Raw genomic sequence first — 15,636 nt, 5'->3', positions numbered from 1 at the left:
AAGAAGTGCAGGAATTCACAGAAGATTACAAGGGAGTAGAACTTACAAAACCACTGGAAACACCTATCCCAAGGTCATTACCACCTAATACGAGCTTAAAGTGGGTACAATCCTTAACCTTTATCTTTACTTTTCCACTTGAATATTGTTTGCTTGAAACAGATGGCCAGCTTAGAGCTCTCTGTAGCTTTAAGAGTAAGAGAGAAATGGCTCGTACTCAGAGCTGGTGCACAAGGTTCAATAAGGTTCCACGCTTCAACTCGAAGTGCATGGATTGGTATCATGTTCAATCAAATGGATCTCGGAGAACGTTTGGTCTTCTTGGTGAGAATCTAATTTCTAAACTGCCCGAATGGAAAAATATAGATCAAGACGACAGCGGATTTAACAGCAAAGTTTGGGATCCTAGAATCTATTCCGACATTCGTCACCCCAGGAGCCTGAGGACCTGTTTGAAGCTGCTCAAAAGTTTCACATGCCTAGTTTGGGATCCCGGAGGCTGTTGGCATTCCAAACATTGGTGGAGATTTCTGGATGAATTTAAGCATAAGCCGCCATAAAAGGAAGCTCATCCAGTGTCCAACTTAAGGACTTTAACTAAAAGTGCTAGGTGGGAGACAACCCACCATGGTATGATCGTTCGCGTTTCCATTTTATTTTTTTTTGTTTATTTTTATATTGTTTTATTTTCATTGAACCTGGATATTATTCATAAGCATTTGCATTAGCATTACATACTACATAACTGCATAATTGCATAAAAAAAAAGAGAGGAAGGCGTGCGACGCGATCGCATCGCTAAAGCGTTCGCATCAATTGCGAAAAACACCCCCTACGCATCAGCGATCTGGAAATTGGCGTAAAAATCCAACGCCCAGAAATCTAGGCTGGAATCGTGCGGCTGTTGTGCGTTTAGCACAAAAGGGCCCACGCGTTCACGTCCCTGACGTGAACGCGTCACTTGCAAAACACCCATCCCACGCGAAAGCGTGAGCGACGCGTAGATTGCACAACACCCCAAAGGAGACAGAGAGTTGCGCTGAAACGACGCTGGAATCGTGCGTTTAGCACAATTTCCAGCGATGCGATCGTGTGCCTCACACGACCGCGTCATGCATCCTTTTACCCATTCCATGCGATCGCGTCACTCACGCGATTGCGTCAACCCCCCATCCACCCTAGCCACGCGACCGCGTGCCCCACGCGTTCGCGTGGATTCGAATTTACTAACCCCAAGTGACGCGAAACCCTACCCGTCGCGCCCCCCCATTCCCCTTCTTCTTTCTTTCTTCTCTGCAACCCACCCCCAACCACCACCACTCCCAGCCAACCACCTCCAACCGCCGCACCATCCTCGACCACCCAGCCACGACCGTGACGCCACCCCCTCTTTTCTTCCTTCCCTCTCTTTCTTCTCTTTCTCTTCTCTTCTCCCCTCCACCACCACTACCTCCTCCGCGGCCAGCCACCCCCACCGCGCCCTCACCGCCGCGCCTCCCACCACCAACGCCCACCCCCTCCCTTCCTTCCCCCTTAACCTCCCCTCCCTGCACCCCAGCCCTCAGCCAACACCACAAAACCATCCCTGCCGCCACCAAGGTTCGCTGCCGCACCACCCTATGCCGCCGCTGCACTGCCGCCAACACCACCCCACTCCCACCACCTCTCTTCGTTCCATACTTGTGCCTCTAACCACCAGGTTCTGCCGAACGCCGCTTTTCTTTCATACGTCGTTAGTTGCATATTTCTCAGTTTATGTTTAAATTTAGGATAGTTAGAGATGTATGTTGTAGTGGATTCTAGGTGGTTAGGTAGCTAGGATGTGGTTAGTGGATTTAGGCCTAATTAATTGCGCTGTTCTTGCTACTTGTTTTATAATTTTCGCAATTCTGCTATTGCTGTGATATTAGTACTGTTCATATGTTGTTCTTTCCTGTTTCATACTGCTTTTTACACTGCTTTTTCATGATTCATATTCCGTATATGTAATTGCAGCTTTACTTTAATTTATATGAACTATTCTGCTTGCTGTTTATTATCCGAGAACATCCAATTTTAGCCGGAATGCTGCCCAATTTTCTGTAAATTATTTTGATATTCATTCATGTTTTTGTTTTGGCAATTTGAATTTGGCACTCCTCAGCCTTTACCAAACCAATTCATAATGCACGGGCCAACATTCCTATTCATCTATTTTTCGGGTTAATAAATCACATTATTATTGATTAGATTTCACTTTTTCGCTATTTCTATATCTATATGAATCATCAACAACTTGATTTCCTTGCTTGAATATGAGTTGTCTGTTTCTTAAAATTGTGAAATTCTTGTTGCTTAGAAACCAATCATTATGCCACTTACTCTGACTTTCTTTTTACTAACTCACTGATTTCTGCTTTCTAACCTCTTTTTCAAATTTAACCACTTTTAACTTTCTAAACTTACCTCTTTGCTTTTTAACTAACTCCTTCAACTTTTTACTTCATGGCATGATTATTGTTTTTCCTAGTTAACAGGTATTTTACTTATAACATATTTTGGATTGTAATTTTTCATCTCAGCTTTTTAACTCTAAAATACTCCAAAATGCATAATTATTCAACTCATTTCATTATTCTACTGCTCCTTTGCCACTATGTGCTTATCTTGTTAATTGCCTACTTGTTTTCCTGCTTTTATTATATCCTAGATTTCTGTTTTTCAGGATGTCTGACCCTCAAAGAAAGGGAAAAGAAAAGGCAACAACTAGCAAACGGAAAAGAGGTGAATCCTCTATGTCTCTCCTGGAGCTTATGCATGATAACTCCTGGCGGAAAAAACACTTTACCCCGCAGGAGAAGTGATGAGCGGATAATTTATACGCTTTTTGGCATTGTTTTTAGTATGTTTTTAGTAGAATCTAGTTACTTTTAGGGATGTTTTCATTAGTTTTTATGCTAAATTCACATTTCTGGACTTTACTATGAGTTTATGTGTTTTTCTGTGATTTCAGGTATTTTCTGGCTGAAACTGAGGGACTTGAGCAAAAATCAGATTCAGAGGTTGAAGAAGGACTGCTGATGCTGTTGGATTCTGACCTCCCTGCACTCAAAGTAGATTTTCTGGAGCTACAGAACTCAAAATGGCGCGCTTCCAATTGCGTTGCAAAGTAGACATCCAGGGCTTTCCAGCAATATATAATAGTCTATACTTTGCCCAAGTTTAGACGACGCAAACTGGCGTTCAACGCCAGCTCTCTGCCCAATTCTGGCGTCCAGCGCCAAAAACAAGTTGCAAAGTGGAGTTCAACGCCCAAAATGGCACAAAAGCTGGCGTTCAACTCCAAGAATGACCTCTCCACGTGTAGACTTCAAGCTCAGCCCAAGCACACACTAAGTAGGCCCCGGAAGTGGATTTATGCATCAATTACTTACTTCTGTAAACCCTAGTGGCTAGTTTATTATAAATAGGACTTTTTACTATTGTATTAGACATCTTTGGACGCCTAGTTCTTAGATCATGGGGTCTGGCCATTCGGCCATACTTACTCTCTCTTCACTTATGTATTTTCAAATGGTAGAGTTTCTACACTCCATAGATTAAGGTGTGGAGCTCTGTTGTTCCTCAAAGATTAATGCAAAGTACTACTATTTTCTATTCAATTCAACTTATTCCACTTCTAAGATATTCATTCGCACTTCAACATGAATGTGATGAACGTGACAATCATCATCATTCCCTATGAACGCGTACCTGACAACCACTTCCGTTCTACCTTAGATTGAATGAGTATCTCTTAGATCTCTTAATCAGAATCTTCGTGGTGTAAGCTAGATTGATGGCGGCATTCATGAGAATCCGGAAAGTCTAAACCTTGTCTGTGATATTCCAAGTAGGATTCAGGGATTGAATGACTGTGACGAGCTTCAAACTCGCGAGTGCTGGGCGTAGTGACAGATGCAAAAGGAGGGTGAATCCTATTCCAGTATGATTGAGAACCTCAAATGATTAGCCGTGCTGTGACAGAGCATTTGGACCATTTTCACAAGAGGATGGGATGTAGCCATTGACAACGGTGATGCCCTTACATAAAGCCATCCATGGAAAGGAGTAGGATTGATTGGATGAAGGCAGCAGGAAAGCAGAGGTTCAGAGGAACGAAAGCATCTCTATGCGCTTATCTGAAATTCTCACCAATGATTTACATAAGTATTTCTATCCTTCTATTATTATTTAATTTCGAAAACTCCATAATTATTTTATATCCGCCTGACTGAGATTTACAAGGTGACCATAGCTTGCTTCATACCAACAATCTCCGTGGGATCGACCCTTATTCGCGTAAGGTTTATTACTTGGACGACCCAGTGCACTTGCTGGTTAGTTGTGCGAAGTTGTGATAAAAAGTTAAGATTACAATTGAGCGTACCATGTTGATGGCGCCATTGATGATCACAATTTCGTACACCAAGTTTTTGGCGCCGTTGCCGGGGATTGTTCGAGTTTTCGGCAAGCTTTTGGTCCGGTAACATCAGTGCCAAGTTTTGATCCGGCAACAACACCAAGTTTTTGGCGCCGTTGCCAGGGATTGTTCGAGTTTGGACAACTGACGGTTTATCTTGTTGCTCAGATTTGGTAACTTTCTTTTCATTTTCTTTTCAAAACAAAAACTTTCAAAAATTTCTCCTTTGTTTTCGAAAAAAAAAAATTTTTTAAAATAAAAATGTTTTCAAAAATATATTTTTTCTTCAGAATTTTTAAGAATGAATTCTAGAGTTTCATGAAGTATGTTGAAGCATGCTGGCTATAAAACCATGTCTAAATTCTTTTGGACAGAGGTTTTGGCTTAAAATTGAATGAATTACACTCATATTTTCACTAAAGCTTGGCTGGCTATTAAGCCATGCCTGACCCTTTGATTGGAGCTTTAGACTAAAGAGCATAAGATTCCTGGAATTCATATTAAAAATTTTGGAATCCTTATTTTTCTTTTTCAAAATGATTTTCGAAAAAATTAAAAGAAAATACAAAAAAATCATAAAATCATAAAAATCAAAAATATTTTGTGTTTCTTGTTTGAGTCTTGAGTCAATTTTTAAGTTTGGTATCAATTGCATATTCATATTGCATTTTTCGAAAATTGCATTCATGCATGTGTTCTTCATGATCTTCAAGTTGTTCTTGGTAAGTCTTCTTGTTTGATCTTGATGTTTTCTTGTTTCGTGTTGTATGGTATTTTTCATATGCATTCTTGGATTCTTAGTGCCTAAGCATTAAAGATTTCTAAGTTTGGTGTCCTGCATGTTTTCTTTGCATAAAAAAAAATTTTTCAAAAATATGTTCTTGATGTTCATCTTGACATTCAAAGTGTTCTTGGTGTTCATCTTGACATTCATAGCATTCTTGCATGCATTCATTATTTTGATCTAAAAATTTTCATGCATTGCATCATTTTCATGTTTTTCTCTCTCATCATAAAAAAAATTCAAAAATAAAAAAAATATCTTTCCCTTTTTTTTTCTCATAAATTCGAAAATTTGAGTTGACTTTTTCAAAACTTTTTAAAATCTAGTTGTTTTTATGAGTCAAATCAAATTTTCAATTTTAAAAATCTTATCTTTTTCAAAATCTTTTTCAAAAATCAAATCTTTTTCACTTTTCTTAGTTATTTTCGAAAATTATAAAAATATTTTTCAAAAATCTTTTTCTTATCTTTATCTCCTAATTTTTGAAAATAACATCATCAATTAATGTTTTGATTCAAAAATTTCAAGTTTGTTACTTGCTTGTTAAGAAAGATTCAAACTTTAAGTTTTAGAATCATATCTTGTGATTTCTTGTGAATCAAGTCATTAATTGTGATTTTAAAAATCAAATCTTTTTCAAAATTAATTTCAATCATATCTTTTCAAAAATATCTTCTTATCTTATCTTTTTCAAAAATTTGATTTTAAAATATCTTTTCTAACTTCTTATCTTCTTATCTTTTCAAAAATTGATTTTCAAAATTTGTTTCAACTAACTAACTAACTTTTTGTTTGTTTCTTATCTTTTTCAAAACTACCTAACTAACTCTCTCTCTCTAATTTTCGAAAATCCCTTCCCCATTTTTCAAAAATTCTTTTTAATTAACTAATTATTTTAACTTTTGATTTTAAAATTTTCGAAAACTACTAACCTTTTTCAAAAACTATTTTCGAAAATCACTAACCCTTTTTCAAAAATAATTTTCGAAAATCCTTCTCCCTCATCTCCTTCTAATTATTTATTCATCCACTAACACTTCTCTTCATCTCACATCACTGCTCCTATCCTTACCCTTGTGTTTGGATTCTTCATTTTTCTTCACCCCTATTCCTTTTCTTCTTCTACTAACAATAAGGAACCTCTTTACTGTGACATAGAGGACTCCTCTTCTTTTCTTGTTCTCTCCTCTTTCTTATGAGCAGGAACAAGGAAAAAGGCATTCTTGTTGAAGCTGATCCAGTACCTGAAAGGACTCTGAAGAGGAAACTAAGAGAAGCTAAATTACAACAATCCAGAGACAACCTTATTGAACATTTCGAACAAGTAAAGGAGATGGCAGCCGAACCCAACAACAATAATGCAAGGAGGATGCTTGGTGACTTTACTACACCAAATTCCAATTTACATGGAAGAAGCATCTCCATTCCTGCCATTGGAGCAAACAACTTTGAGCTGAAACCTCAGCTAGTTTCTCTGATGCAGCAGAACTGCAAGTTTCATGGACTTCCATCTGAAGATCCTTTTCAGTTCTTAACTGAATTCTTGCAGATATGTGATACTGTTAAGACTAATGGAGTAGATCCTGAAGTCTACAGGCTCATGCTTTTCCCTTTTGCTGTAAGAGACAGAGCTAGAATATGGTTGGACTCTCAACCTAAGGATAGCCTGAACTCTTGGGATAAGCTGGTCAAGGCTTTCTTAACCAAGTTCTTTCCTCCTCAAAAGCTGAGTAAGCTTAGAGTGGATGTTCAGACCTTCAGATAGAAAGAAGGTGAATCCCTCTATGAAGCTTGGGAGAGATACAAAGGACTGACCAAAAAGTGTCCTTCTGACATGCTTTCAGAATGGACCATCCTGGATATATTCTATGATGGTCTGTCTGAATTGGCTAAGATGTCATTGGATACTTCTGCAGGTGGATCCATTCACCTAAAGAAAACGCCTGCAGAAGCTCAAGAACTCATTGACATGGTTGCTAATAACCAGTTCATGTACACTTCTGAAAGGAATCCTGTGAATAATGGGACGCCTATGAAGAAGGGAGTTCTTGAAATTGATACTCTAAATGCCATATTGGCTCAGAACAAAATATTGACTCAGCAAGTCAATATGATTTCTCAGAGTCTGAACGGAATGCAAGCTGCATCCAACAGTACTCAAAAGGCATCTTCTGAAGAAGAAGCTTATGATCCTGAGAATCCTGCAATAGCAGAGGTAAATTACATGGGTGAACCTTATGGAAACACCTATAATTCACCATGGAGAAATCATCCAAATCTCTCATGGAAGGATCAACAAAAGCCTCAACAAGGCTTTAATAATGGTGGAAGAAATAGGTTTAACAATAGTAAACCTTCTCCATCACCCACTTAGCAACAGACAGAGAACTCTGAACAAAATACTTCTAATTTAGCAAACTTAGTCTCTGATCTATCTAAGGCCACTGTGAGTTTCATGAATGAAACAAGGTCCTCCATTAGAAATTTGGAAGCACAAGTGGGCCAGCTGAGTAAAAGGATCACTGAAATCCCTCCTAGTACTCTCCCAAGCAATACAGAAGAAAATCCAAAAGGAGAGTGCAAGGCCATTGAAATAATCACCATGGCCGAACCTGTGAAGGAAGGAGAGGACGTGAATCCCAAGGAGGAAGACCTCTTGGGACGTCCAGTGATCAATAAGGAGTTTCCCTCTGAGGAACCAAAGGAATCTGAGACTCATCTAGAGACCATAGAGATTCCATTGAACCTCCTTATGCCATTCATGACCTCTGATGAGTATTCCTCTTCTGAAGAGAATGAGGATGTTACTGAAGAGCAAGCTACCAAGTTTCTTGGTGCAATCATGAAGCTGGATGCCAAATTATTTGGTATTGAGACTTGGGAAGATAAACCTCCCTTGTTCACCGATGAACTAAGTGATCTGGATCAACTGACATTGCCTCAGAAGAAACAGGATCCTGGAAAGTTCGTAATACCTTGTACCATAGGCAACATGATCTTTGAAAAGGCTCTGTGTGACCTTGGTTCAGGGATAAACCTCATGCCCCTTTCTGTAATAGAGAAGCTGGGAATCTATGGGGTACAAGCTGCTAAAATCTCATTACAAATGGCAGACAATTCGAGAAAACAGGCTTATGGACAAGTAGGGGACGTGTTAGTAAAGGTTGAAGGCCTTTACATCCCTACTGATTTCATAGTCCTAGATACTGGGAAGGATGAGGATGTATCCATCATCCTAGGAAGACCTTTCCTAGCCACAGCAAGAGTTGTGATTGATGTGGACAGAGGAGAATTGATCCTTCAAATAAATGAGGACAACCTTGTGTTTACAACTCAAGGATCTCTCTCTGCATCCATGGAGAGGAAGCATAAAAAGCTTCTATCAAAGCAGAGTCAAACAAAGCCCCCACAGTCAAACTCTAAGTTAGGTGTTGGGAGGCCACAACCAAACTCTAAGTTTGGTGTCAAACCCCCATATCCAAACTCTAAGTTTGGTGTTGGGAGGTCTCAACAAAGCTCTGCACATCTGTGAGGCTCCATGAGAGCCCACTGTCAAGCTATTGACATTAAAGAAGCGCTTGTTGGGAGGCAACCCAATGTTTATTTATCTAATTTTCATTGTTTTTCATGTTTTATTAGGTTCATGATCATGTGGAGTCACAAAATAAATATAAAAATTGAAAACGGAATCAAAAACAGCAGAAGAAAAATCACACCCTGGAGGAAGACCTTACTGGCATTTAAACGCCAGTAAGAAGCATATTTTGGGCGTTCAACGCCAGAACAGAGCATGGTTCTGGCGCTGAACGCCAGAAATGGGCAGCATCTGGGCGTTTGAATGCCAGAAATGCACCCTGGAGAAGAGCTGGCGCTGAACGCCCAGAACAAGCATGGTTCTGGCGTTCAACGCCAGAAATGGGCTACAAATGGGCGTTCAACGCCCAGAACAAGCACCAATCTGGCGCTGAACGCCCAGAGTTGTGTGCAAGGGCATTTTGCATGCCTAATTTGGTGCAAGGTTGTAAATCCTTGAACACCTCAGGATCTGTGGACCCCACAGGATCACCTCAAGATCTGTGGACCCCACAGGATCCCCACCTACCTCCACTCACTTCTTCTCACCCCTCTTTCACACCATCCAATAACCACTCTTTCCCAAAACTCTTCACTAATCACCTCAATCTCTCTTCCCTATCACTACTTTACCACTCACATCCATACACCCCACCTACCTTAAAAATTCAAAATCTCTTTCCCACCCATATGACCGAATACACACATCCCTCTATCTCCTCCATATCTTCTTCTTCTTCATCTATTCTTTCTTCTCTTGCTCGAGGGCGAGCAATATTCTAAGTTTGGTGTGGTAAAAGCATAAACTTTTTGTTTTTCCATTACCATTAATGGCACCTCAAGAAAGAGGAAAGGGAAGACAAATGCTTCCACCTCTGAGCCATGGGAGATGGAAATATTTATCTCACAAGCCCATCACTAAGAAAAGGATGGAGCAAACAAGAGAGCACATTCATGGATCTCAACAGGCATATGAAGAAGCTCACCATCAAGAAATCCCTGAGATACCTTGATGAGCGGATAATTTATACGCTTTTTGACATTGTTTTTAGTATGTTTTTAGTAGGATCTAGTTACTTTTAGGGATGTTTTCATTAGTTTTTATGTTAAATTCACATTTCTGGACTTTACTATGAGTTTGTGTGTTTTTCTGTGAGTTCAGGTATTTTCTGGCTGAAATTGAGGGACTTGAGCAGAAATCAGATTCAGAGGTTGAAGAAGGACTGCTGATGCTGTTGGATTTTGACCTCCCTGCACTCAAAGTGGATTTTCCAGAGCTACAGAACTCGAAATGGCGCGCTTCCAATTGCGTTGGAAAGTAGACATCCAGGGCTTCCCAGCAATATATAATAGTCCATACTTTGGCTAAGAATAAACGACGTAAACTGGCGTTCAACGCCAGCTCTCTGCCTAAATCTGGCGTCCAACGCCAGAAAAGGATCCAAAACCAGAGTTGAACGCCCAAACTGGCACAAAAGCTGGCGTTCAACTCCAAGAAGGACCTCTACACGTGCAACACTCAAGCTCAGCCCAAGCACACACCAAGTGGGCCCCGGAAGTGGATTTATGCATCAATTACTTACTCATGTAAACCCTAGTAGCTAGTTTATTATAAATAGGACCTCTTACTATTGTATTAGGAATCTTGTGTCTCAGTTTTAATCCATTGTTCATCTTAGGAGACTATTGATCACGTTTTAGGGGGCTGGCCATCTCGGCCATGCTTGGACCTTTCACTTATGTATTTTCAACGGTAGAGTTTCTACACTCCATAGATTAAGGTGTGGAGCTCTGCTGTTCCTCAAAGATTAATGCAAAGTACTACTGTTTTCTATTCAATTCATCTTATTTCGCTTCTAAGATATCCATTCGCACCCAAGAACATGAGGAAGGTGATGATTATGTGTGACGCTCATCACCATTCTCCCTTATGAACACGTGCCTGACAAACACTTCCGTTCTATATGCAACAAGCTAGAATGAATATCTCTTAGATCTCCTAATCAGAATCTTCGTGGCGTAAGCTAGAATGATGGCGGCATTCAAGAGAATCCGGAAAGTCTAAACCTTGTCTGTGGTATTCCGAGTAGGATTCAATGATTGAATGACTGTGACGAGCTTCAAACTCGCGAGTGCTGGGCGTTAATGACAGACGCAAAAGGAGGGTGAATCCTATTCCAGCATGATCGAGAACCGTCAGATGATTAGCCGTGCTGTGACAGAGCATGTGAGCATATTTTTCACTGAGAGGAGGGGATGTAGCCACTGAAAACGGTGATGCCCTTGCATAAAGCCAGCCATGGAAAGGAGTAAGACTGACTGGATGAAGATAGCAGGAAAGCAGAGGTTCAGAGGAACGAAAAGCATCTCCATTCGCTTATCTGAAATTCCTACCAATGATTTACATAAGTACCTCTATCCCTATTCTATTATTTATTATTTGAAAACATCATTATCAATTTATATCTGCCTAACTGAGATTTGCAAGGTGACCATAGCTTGCTTCATACCAACAATCTCAGTGGGATTCTACCCTTACTCACGTAAGGTATTACTTGGACGACCCAGTGCACTTGCTGGTTAGTTGTATCGAAGTTGTGAACCATGGTATTGGCACCATGTTCCTGGCGCCATTGCCAGGGGAAGAAAGATCCATGAATTTTACATAATTAAAGTGTAATCACGATTACGCGTACCAAGTTGCTCACGTTGCTAGGGATTGTTCGAGCCTGGACATCACAATTTCGTGCACCAAGTTTTTGGCGCCGTTGCCGGGGATTGTTCGAGTTTGGACAACTGACGGTTCATCTTGTTGCTCAGATTAGGTAATTTTCTTTTTATTTTATTTTCAAAAATTTTTCAAAAATATTTCTAAAATTTTCTCATCTGATTTCGAAAATAATATAAAAATGTTTTCAAAAATTTTATTCAAAATTTTTAAGAATGAATTCTAGTGTTTCATGAAGCATGTTGAAGCCTGGCTGGCTGTAAAGCCATGTCTAATTCCTTTGGGAATGAGTATGTCAGGCGTGTCATGTCTGAATTACATGCTGAAGCTTGGCTGGCCATTGGCCATGTCTAGTGTTTTGGACCGGAGCTTTCATTGAAAGCTTGGCTGGCTAGTGAGCCATGTCTAATTCCTGGACTGAAGCTTTAGACTAAGAATGCAAGATTCCTGGAATTCATATTAAAAATTTTGGAATCCTTATTTTCCTTTTTCAATTAATTTTCGAAAAAAAAAATAAAAAAAATAGAAAATCATAAAAATCAAAAAAATATTTTTCATGTTTCTTGTTTGAGTCTTGAGTCATGTTATAAGTTTGGTGTCAATTGCATGTGCATCTTGCATTTTTTGAAAATTCTCATGCATTCATAGTGTTCTTCATGATCTTCAAGTTGTTCTTGGTAAGTCTTCTTGTTTGATCTTGATGATTTTTTGTTTTGTGTCTTTTATTGTTTTTCATATGCATTCTTGAATTCTTAGTGTCTAAGCATTAAAGAATTCTAAGTTTGGTGTCTTGCATGTTTTCTTTGCATTAAAAGTTTTTCAAAATTGTGTCTATGATGTTCATCTTGACATTCATAGTGTTCTTGGTGTTCATCTTGACATTCATAGCATTCTTGCATGCATCACATGTTTTGATCTAAAAATTTCATGCATTGCATCTTTTTAGTGTTTTTCTCTCTCATCATAAAAATTTCAAAAAAAAAAAATATATCTTTCCCATTTTCTCTCATCAAATTCGAAAATTTGGATTGACTTTTTCAAAAATTTTAAAATCAAATTGTTTCTCATGAGTCAAATCAAATTTTCAGTTTGAAAATCTTATCTTTTTCAAAATCTTTTTCAAAAATCAAATCTTTTTCAAAATTGTTAGTTATTTTCGAAAATTCCAAAAAATTTTTTCAAAAATTTTTTTCTTATTTTTATATCAAATTTTCGAAAATAACATAATCAATTAATGTTTTGATTCAAAAATTTGAAGTTTGTTACTTGCTTGTTAAGAAAGATTCAAACTTTGAATTCTAGAATCATATCTTGTGATTTCTTATGAATCAAGTCATTAATTGTGATTTTAAAAATCAAATCTTTTTCAAAACTAATTTCAATCATATCTTTTCAAAAATATCTTCTTATCTCTTTCAAAAATTTGATTTAAAAATATCCTTCTAACTTCCTAACTTCTTATCTTTTCAAAATTGATTTTCAAATTTGTTTCAACTAACTAACTAACTTTTTGTTTGTTTCTTAGCTTTTTCAAAACTACCTAACTAACTCTCTCTCTCTCTCATTTTCGAAAATATCTTTCCCCTTTTTCAAAATTTCTTTTTAATTTATTAATTATTTTAATTTTTAATTTTTAAATCTTAATTTTCGAAAATTACTAACATTTTTCAAAAACTATTTTCAAAAATCACTAACTCTTTTTCAAAAATTATTTTCGAAAATTCCTCCTCTCCCATCTTATTCTATTTATTTATTCATCTACTAACATCTCATCTCACATCTCAACCCTCCTCACAGTTGTGTTTCTTCCATTATATTACATTCTTTGTCTCCCCCTCTTCTTCTACTCACACAGAGATCCCTATACTGTGGTATAAAGGATCTCTATTATTATTATTATTATTTTTTCTGTGCCCTCTTCTTTGTCATATGAGCAAGAGCAAGGACAAGAATATTCTTGTTGAAGCAGATCCGGAACCTGAAAGGACTCTAAAGAGAAAATTAAGAGAAGCTAAATTGCAACAATCCAGAAATAACCTTTCAGAAATTTTCGAACAGGAAGAGGAGATGGCAGCCGAAAATAATAATAATGTAAGGAAGATGCTTGGTGACTTTACTGCACCTAATTCCAATTTACATGGAAGAAGCATCTCCATTCCTGCCATTGGAGCAAACAACTTTGAGCTGAAACCTCAATTAGTTTCTCTGATGCAGCAGAACTGCAAGTTTCATGGACTTCCATCTGAAGATCCTTTTTAGTTCTTAACTGAATTCTTGCAGATATGTGATACTGTTAAGACTAATGGAGTAGATCCTGAAGTCTACAGGCTCACGCTTTTCCCTTTTGCTGTAAGAGACAGAGCCAGATTATGGTTGGATTCTTAACCCAAAGACAGCCTGAACTCTTGGGATAAGCTGGTCACGGCTTTCTTAGCCAAGTACTTTCCTCCTCAAAAGCTGAGCAAGCTTAGAGCTGATGTTCAAACCTTCAGACAGAAAGAAGGTGAATCCCTCTATGAAGCTTGGGAAAGATACAAACAGTTGACCAAAAAGTGTCCTTCTGACATGCTTTCAGAATGGACCATCCTGGATATATTCTATGATGGTTTATCTGAGCTATCAAAGATGTCATTGGACACTTCTGCAGGTGGATCCATTCACCTAAAGAAAACGCCTGCAGAAGCTCAAAAACTCATTGACATGGTTGCTAATAACCAGTTCATGTACACTTCTGAAAGGAGTCCTGTGAACAATGGGACGCCTATGAAGAAGGGAGTTCTTGAAGTTGATACTCTGAATGCCATATTGGCTCAGAATAAAATATTGACTCAGCAAGTCAATATGATCTCTCAGAGTCTGCATGGAATGCAAGCTGCATCCAACAGTACTCAGGAGGCATCCTCTAAAGAAGAAGCTTATGATCCTGAGAACCCTGCAATAGCAGAGGTAAATTACTTAGGTGAACCTTATGGAAACACCTATAACTCATCATGGAGAAATCATCCAAACTTCTCATGGAAGGATCAAAAGCCTCAACAAGGCTTTAATAATGGTGGAAGAAACAGGTTTAAGAATATTAAACCTTTTCCATCATCCACTCAGCAACAGACAGAGAACTCTGAACAAAATGCTTCTAATTTAGCAAATCTAGTCTTTGATCTATCCAAGGCCACTATGAGCTTCATGAATGAAACAAGGTCTTCCATTAGAAATTTGGAAGCACAAGTGGGCCAGCTGAGTAAAAGGATCACTGAAATCCCTCCCAGTACTCTCCCAAGCAATACAGAAGAGAACCCAAAAGGAGAGTGCAAGGCCATTGACATAAGCACCATGGCCGAACCTACAAGGGGAGTGGAGAACGCAAATCCCATGGAAGAAGACCTCCTGGGACGTCCAGTGGTCAATAAGGAGCTTCCCTCTGAGGAACCAAAGGACTCTGAGGCTCATCTAGAGACCATAGAGATTCCATTGAACCTCCTTATGCCCTTCATGAGCTCTGATGAGTATTCCTCTTCTGAAGAGAATGAGGATGTTACTGAAGAGCAAACTGCCAAGTTTCTTGGTGCAATCATGAAGCTGAATGCCAAATTATTTGGCATTGATACTTGGGAAGTTGAACCTCCCTTGTTCATCAATGAACTAAGTGATCTGGATCAACTGACATTGCCTCAGAAGAGACAGGATCCTGGAAAGTTCATAATACCCTGTACCATAGGCACCATGATCTTTAAGGCTCTATGTGACCTTGGTTCAGGAATAAACCTCATGCCCCTCTCTGTAATAGAGAAACTGGGAATCTATGGGGTGCAAGCTGCTAAAATCTCATTAGAGATGGCAGACAGTTCAAGAAAATACGCTTATGGACAAGTAGAGGACGTGTTAGTAAAGGTTGAAGGCCTTTACATCCCTGCTGATTTCATAGTCCTGGATACTGGAAAGGAAGAGGATGAATCCATCATCCTAGGAAGACCTTTCCTGGCCACAGCAAGAGCTGTGATTGATGTTGACAGAGGTGAAATAGTCCTTCAATGGAATGAGGACTCCCTTGTATTTAAAACTCAAAGATCTCCCTCTGCAACCATGAAGAGGAAGCAGAAAAAGCTTCTCTCA

At 38.8% G+C, this 15,636-nt stretch overlaps 2 non-coding genes across 2 annotated transcripts; both read right to left on the bottom strand.

Annotated features, from left to right (window-relative positions):
* Nucleotides 1-6,957: 6,957 nt before the first annotated feature.
* Nucleotides 6,958-7,065, bottom strand: LOC112773488 (small nucleolar RNA R71). Its single transcript, XR_003188035.1, has one exon. It is a non-coding gene; the product is annotated as a small nucleolar RNA R71 (small nucleolar RNA).
* Nucleotides 7,066-13,989: 6,924 nt separating this feature from the next.
* LOC112773679 (small nucleolar RNA R71) lies at nucleotides 13,990-14,097 on the bottom strand. Its single transcript, XR_003188217.1, has one exon. It is a non-coding gene; the product is annotated as a small nucleolar RNA R71 (small nucleolar RNA).
* Nucleotides 14,098-15,636: the final 1,539 nt, after the last annotated feature.

The sequence above is a fragment of the Arachis hypogaea genome, chromosome 18 (genome assembly GCF_003086295.3).
Source record: "Arachis hypogaea cultivar Tifrunner chromosome 18, arahy.Tifrunner.gnm2.J5K5, whole genome shotgun sequence".
In the NCBI taxonomy this organism is placed as follows: Eukaryota; Viridiplantae; Streptophyta; class Magnoliopsida; order Fabales; family Fabaceae; genus Arachis; species Arachis hypogaea.
Note: the sequence above shows the minus strand (reverse complement) of the source record. Positions and strands in the feature narration are given on the sequence as shown.